The sequence below is a fragment of the Lytechinus pictus genome, chromosome 17 (assembly GCF_037042905.1).
Source record: "Lytechinus pictus isolate F3 Inbred chromosome 17, Lp3.0, whole genome shotgun sequence".
NCBI lineage: Eukaryota > Metazoa > Echinodermata > Echinoidea > Temnopleuroida > Toxopneustidae > Lytechinus > Lytechinus pictus.
This window is the reverse complement of record NC_087261.1, coordinates 7,320,842-7,328,601: the sequence shown is the minus strand read 5'-3', so window position 1 is coordinate 7,328,601 and position 7,760 is coordinate 7,320,842.

The window sequence follows — 7,760 nt, the reverse complement described above, 5'->3', positions numbered from 1 at the left end:
ATTTGGGCAGGTCCTTTGAGTCTAGGTGCTATCATAGGTATATCGGTCGGCGGTGCCGTGCTTCTTCTAATACTACTGATTGCAATTATCTGCGTGTGCTGCAAAGGGTGAGTTCATAATCATTTTCAAATTGTTTCAATTTTTGGGGAAAATTAGAAAAGTTAGTATTAAAGATGGAAATACAAAAGGATAACGGGGGAAAAATCACCCAAAAGATGTTATACTTTCCTTTCCAAAATCATCAGAAAGTATATCGACCTATTAAGGGTTCCTATAGGGGGTCCCGCGAAGCCCTCGAACCCCCTTACTCAGCATGTTGTACGACCCTGCAGGGATATCCTGATCACAAATGAATATTAAATCACAATCCCTGATTCTGTGTGATGTTTTCTATAATCAAATGTTCTTTATATTTATTTCTTTTTGTGTTCTCATTATTCTAAATATTGAATAATTATGATTGTACAACAGCAATTTATATTTATATTTCTTTAATGCTTGGTAGACAAGTTTACAAGTTGTTAGATTAAAAACAAAGAAAAGGGATTATTCTCTTTGTTTTTGTGTGTGTGAATTTTATCATATGTGAAGGTGGGGTAATATTTTTTTTTCAATAATGCAAAGCATTTTTTACTGCAGCTGTGAAGATTCGTGGCAGGGGCGACTGCCCCAATAATTTTTCAATTAGTGAAAAGGGGAAAGAAATAGAAAGAAGAGCATATAACATGTAAAAGAAGAGAAAACAAAATGGCGAAGGCATAGCCCTAACCTGTTTCGCCCCCACCCCACCCTGCTTCCACAATCGTAAAATGATGATGATGATAATGAAAAAAAAAAATTATAGCGCCATTTATCTGTAAAAAAAAAAACATTCAAAGGTGCCGGTGTCATAGGATTTTTGGCCCGGGTACCGGCGGTCCAAAACGGCTAGTTGATTAGTACCGCCAGTACAAAACGACTAGTCGATCGGGCCCCCCGGATCCAAATGACTGGTTGAAATTCTTGCCGAAACGACAGGAGAGCCGCCGTTTGGTTCCGTATTCGTCAGAATGTAGTAAATGTAGTAAATATATTCTATAAATATCTGCTTTGGTGAAATGTTTCAATATGTATATTGGTGTGATTTTTAATGTAATTTCATCCCAATTATTTATATAATTCGGTCTAAGACTAAAAATGTTGGTACATCTAGATAAGAGGTATTTCAGCCTCGTACGTTAGGTACCGGTACTTTTTTTTGCGCACGTGCAGCGCTGCACTGCTTGGACAGTTGACACGATACGACGCGGCCCGGTACGGCACTGTACCACGTCTCATTTTGGAGTAGGGTCTACCTGGTCTACCCTAACGACGTTATACCGGTATTTGTTTTTAACCTTTTTTTATTGTAAAACATGTTTCGTGATTTTGTTTCCCAATGCAGGTACTAAAGCGAAGAGATTCCTATCCTTCCTATCACATCCCTGGTCTGAATATTACGTCAAAATCTATACATCACAAATTATTATTTTTTTTATTAAACAGTCAAAATTTGCTCGCAGCTTAAAAAAAAATTTGCGTTGAACGCCATGTCTGGCCCAAACTTTTGCCTCATTGCTCCACTGGGGTAGATAGTATACTATTTTTTTAATTCTTTAATTTTTTCTTCATATTTAAGTGCGCTTTTTGCCTTTTCCCCCTGTGTCCCTCTCCCACTTTAAAATTTGCCCCGCCGCTCCTGATTATTTTCCTCTGTCTTCATATTTCTATATTTTTTGTAAAATATATAGCGTGAGAAATGACTTGCGGACAGAACGTCGCTGGTGTTTCATACTTCAATGATCAGAGTGAAATGACAATACAAATCTTGTAGCTTCTTTCTTGTGCCAAGCTTTGATCGAAAGCTTGGTGCAATTAAAGAGATATTAAGAAGCTACATAAGCTACATGTGCCCTCCTCCCCTGGATCCGCGCCAAAGCACCCCCTCCCTCGAGCTTAAGGACAGTTTGGTGGCGCGCCCATGCACGCTCTTTTATTATTATTATTATTTCATCTCCCCCTCTTTTCCCCCTTCATTCCCCCCCCCCCCTTATTCCCTCTTCCTTCTATCCTTTTCTCAATATACTTTTCCCCATTTTTCGCGATCTCTTCCTACGTTTTTTTCTCTCCCTTTTATTTTCATATATTTCCTCCTTTTTTGACTACCCGGGTCCCGTGCCCAACCCCCCCCCCCAAAAAAAAAAATATATATATATATGCGCATAGTGTGTGCTTGATTACTTTGGGGGTTCGAAGAGCATGCAGCAGTGTTTATCCCCCCCCCCCCCCATCACCATAGCGCGCCAATCTCATCCTATTTCTTGCTTGGTTATGAAGACCAAGACAATCCAGCCATATTGGTGGATATAAGTTCACACCCCGAATAGCACAAGCGCACAAAGGGAGCATGCAATGTGAATAGGGCTTCATGGCTCCACAAAGCAGCCGTCCCCGGATGTTTAATTACATGTAATTGGAAGAGTGCTAAAAATGCATACGACTCCCTAAAAAACTTTAGATTCTCAAATCGGCAACTGTATCTGTTCTGTGGGTGTGTTTGACTTGGAGGAGCCAATTGGTTGAAAAGGACGACTGGAATATCACATCATTGCTGTAGGGGTGATAATGGTGCATGAACATATCGGAACAAATCGCCTGGTCTGAACAAATCGACTATGATGATCGCACCACACAACAAAATCCGGTACTAATCGACGGGTAAAAGAGCCGTCGATTAGTACCTCCGGCCCTGATCGACTGGCCGGTCCAAATCGCCTATGACACCGGCTGCCCAATATGTCACACACTGTATCTTGGGTTGTTATCACAGCAATGCCTTTTAGTTATTAAAGCTTTGTAACTTTTCTGAACAAGACTCTGTCCTGTTGTCGTGAACATGGTGAAGAGGTTTATTTTCGATTGGTCTGATCCCAATTCGTCCAATTACCAACTCATCTACTATCATTTCGTCTACCATCAGTTCGTCCACTATCTACATGGTCTAAATGCCATTTCGTCCACTCACCATTTTGCCCAATAACCAGTTTGTCCAATAGCCATTTAGTCCACATGCTATTTGGTCTAATTAAACTAAGTGTTAATTGGGCGAAATGAATGAAAATAAAATGGATATTAGACCAACTGACTATGAGACGAAATGGTCATAGACGAACTGGTGATTAGACGAAGTGATAATTGGACGAAATGGTTATTGGACCAAAATGTTGATGGATGGAATGGCATTGGACCAAAAGAAGGTGATGAGTGGACGAGTTGGCAATAGACGAATTGGCAATTTACCCAATATACATATAGTTGATTGCCACTCCTCTGTCTCGTTATTATCGTCATTTTACAGCCTATGTGGCTCTCGTAGTGGGGTTTTCAACGTCCTCCAAATGTCTCCAGTCAAGAAGGAACGCGTCGTCGAGGACGACGTCGAAGCTAATTACCAAGAACACGCCGGCGTCGAGATCAACGACAACCAGTCGACCTCGTTGCCCGAAGAGACTACCGGAGATCAGGCTGTTGAGCCTAACGGTGATGTGCACGTTAAGGTCGACATCGAAAGTAAAGCAGGATCATCCGAGAATAACGATGATGACGGAGATGCTGAGAAACCTGGAGAGAATGGCGAAGCTGAAGGCGTCAATGAACCAAATGATATCAGCAAACAGGACGAGGGAAAGGAAGACAGCGCTGGTGCGACTGAACATGATGTAGTCATCGTAGAGGGTGCCAGTGAAACTTGATAAACATTGCAACGTTGATTCCTAAGTGAGATTTTAGTGCGAATCAGCGTAGCATTTAAAAATCATTCGGGAGGGATATGTCTATAATAGGAAAAAAAACCACGCTACCCACCCGCGAGTGAATACATATTATTTTCAAAGTTATGCACGAAAATTGTAAATATTCACCAAATTTGAAGAGTTAATTTGCAATAGGGTCCGATCCATTCCAGCAAATTTATTTATTCATTTTTTAATTTGAGTATAGCTCTACAGGATGATTCCAATAAAATGTTGAAATTCACATCAACCGTTAGAAATGGCAAAATAACTTATCCTTATTTGCAAACAGGGTTAGATCCATTTTAGTTTGCAAAAGGGGTTAGATTCCTTGAGACCATTAAAAAATGCTTGTAAAATTGAGTCTAATAATAATCTATACCATGCAATCTTCATATCTTTAAAGTAATTTTCAAAGAATTTATCTTTTTGGACCTAGCCCTTTTGAAAACCAAACATTGAGAAATGGAGCAAGGGTGATAGTGCGGTCCCTGATCTTGCTTTTGGTGGTTGTATCTAATCAGAAGGAAAATAAACGTTTTAGTTATGCACAAAGTCGTGAATTATTTTGTTCATAGTGAATGGGGATCACCATCTACTTTGAACGCCGGTGCCTTAACCACTAGACCACAGAGACGGGTTAGTGGCTAGGGCGACCCCGATCCGATTGACCGTCAGATAGACAGATTTTCGACACCATACCAATTATAATTTCCTTTGTCGGGTGAAGGTGGGTTTTGAACAATGACAAGCCGCCATGCCTCAGCTGGATCAAAGCTATTGCTTTGATACAGTACACGTATGGGAGAAAGTATACAAATGTGTGAAGTTATACATGTACTACAGCTTTGGCAACTCTTTTCTTTTGAATATTGTGTGAAAGAAATGGATGAAGAGAACAATGGTAGGCGTAGCTTAAATCAAGGTTCCCCAGAGCTATCTACCCTTTTGGAAAAATTGGTGATGCCGAAAAAATGTCTCTGCCGGGAATCGAACCCGGGCCCCCAGCTTTGAACGCCGGTGCCTTAACCACTAGACCACAGAGACGGGTTAGTGGCTAGGGCGACCCCGATCCGATTGACCGTCAGATAGACAGATGGCGGCTTGTCATTGTTCAAAACCCACCTTCACCCGACAAAGGAAATTATAATTGGTATGGTGTCGAAAATCTGTCTATCTGACGGTCAATCGGATCGGGGTCGCCCTAGCCACTAACCCGTCTGTGTGGTCTAGTGGTTAAGGCACCGGCGTTCAAAGCTGGGGGCCCGGGTTCGATTCCCGGCAGAGACATTTTTTCGGCATCACCAATTTTTCCAAAAGGGTAGATAGCTCTGGGGAACCTTGATTTAAGCTACGCCTACCATTGTTCTCTTCATCCATTTCTTTCACACAATATTCAAATAAAAGAGTTGCCAAAGCTGTAGTACATGTATAACTTCACACACACACACATATATATATATATATATATATATATATATATATATATATATATATATATATATATATATATATATATGTGTGTGTGTGTGTGTATATATATTTGTGAAAGCAAGAAGGACTGACGCGCGCCCAATTAACAGAAGCACACTTTTGGGGAAATTTGTAACGATGGTATAAAAGCATCTTACGATCATACATATTGTACCTATATACATTTATTTCGAGTTTGCTTTTTTCAAAGACAAAAAAAGCATACGAATCAAAATGATGCTTAAAAATTACATGTTGTATTTTTGTTATTTCCCTTTAATCTGTTTGATAAGTGAACGAAATTGAAAGCTTGGGGATCTAATTTTGCAATTCGTTTAATAACATTTTCCTCTATAAATTTAAAAGAGCTAAATCTGGTCCTTAATCAAGCTCCCGACTATTGAAGCGGGGTCCTTTTGAAATGAGTGGAATTTACCTTTTTTGGAGTGAAAGTGTTAAAAGACCCATAGTTTAAATGTGATCTATGTAAGGATGCACAGTTCATATAAGCCATGTTAGAGACCAGAATTATCGGCCATTTAACATTGAGAGACTCAGGGCATACTCTTAAATGACTTTCAGGTTACGGTTACAACCCCCCCCCCCCCCCTTCATACCATTGAATTTTGCGTCTATATTCTTGTTCTCTTGAAAATTAATTTGAAAACATGCTCGAATTCCACTTCAATATGATAAGGGAGTTAAATCAAGACGAAAATACTGTGAAACACCCCTACCATGAAAAATAAATTATCACACCCAACAAACATGTCCAGGAGTTTTCCTTCTGCAGTGCTGGCCTTCGTGTGATTGGAATGGCTTACTTTCAAACACAATGCGTTATTTAAATTCAAGTACCTTTCTTGAGTGTGATGTTCAAGTTCTACACAACATATCATGGGAATGCAGATAACATTGAAATGATGATAATTCTATCATTTCCTCCTCATACTATCGTACTGTTTCTTCTATACGTGTTGCTTTTTGGTTTCCTTTCCTCTCCGTCATCAACATCATCACAGTCATTCTTTATATCCTTCGCGCCCTTTTCCTTATTTAATTTTGACATTTTTGTTTCGCCTTCGTTCTCCATATTATATAACATTATAAAGATAGAGTGTACGAGAAGTACGCTGGACGAGCATGCTACACATGAACGGGAGAGTTATAGGTTCAATTCCCAGTCGAGTCAAATGTGCAAGCCAACGACATGATCATGACTGATAATCGTGATTTAAAAAAAATCAATTGGCACGAAGCATGCTAATTGTAGGCTTGCATGGACATTAGACGTGGACGATGACGGCTTGTGTATGATGAACGAGCATCTCTTACATCTCATTTTCATAATCATGATAAAGTAAAGCTATCATTGGCATAATTTTACGATGGGTAAATGAAATTATTTACAAATATTTTTTCTCATCTATTCATTTCTCCTCTCCTATCCTTCGATAATAATTATCGTGCTCTTTCAAACTTCACGATCTTTTCCTTTTCCTTACATTTCTTCTATCGGCGTCGTCACCTTCTTCTTGGTCTTCTTCTATGTCTTCTTCTTCTTCCTTCTTCTTCTTCTTCTTCTTCTTCTTCTTCTTCTTCTTTTTCTCCTTCTTCCTCTTTGTCTTCTTCTCCTTCTTCTTCTTGGTCTTCTTCTCCTTCGTCTTCTTCTTCTTCCTTCTTCTTCTTCTTCTTCTTCTTTTTCTTCTTCTTCTTCTCCTCCTCCAATTCTTTCAATTTGTGTTCTATTTACCCCTGGAAGTATGGGTGTGGTACCAAAAAAAAACTCGCTCGCGTTGGGTTGCTATTCGAAACCAAAACCTCGTATTTGCGAGCCGATGAGTGCCTCATCAAAGTATAAATTTTATGACACCTTTAGATAATAACTACCTTTAATTCCCCAGACGATCATTAAAAAAGAAAACGCTTTGACGATTCTCGCGTGGCTAAAGCTAAGTGCTTTCAATACAGCCTACACCAGGAAGAACTCTGACTCATAAGCATGGGCGGAAATCCCAGGGGGGACAGGGGGGACGTGTCCCCCCTACCAAAAATAGTAGGGGGGACACAATATCAAATGTCCCCCCTACTATTTTTGGTCTTTTATGATGGAGAAAATGCATCATTCACATTCGAAATAATACATGTATTTTGGACTAAATGACCTTACATTTTGGGTGAAAACCTTTGTTTTTTTTGCTTGTCAAATTTTCCAGAGTGAATAAAATAAGATGAGGGGAAAACTTGGAAAATAAAAAGAATCTTTCATGTCACTATATAAAATTTTCGCTCGCGCTTCGCGCTCGCATTGCCTGTTAGGTGATTTTTCAATACACATTATACGTTTCACCTCGGAAATCAAACTTTCATTATTTTGTGTGATTTACAAACGGATTTTAAAAGTTACAGCTTTATGGTCTGAATATTGACATTTTCAACTCGCACTGAGCGCTCGCAAAATTCGATTTATTCAGTACC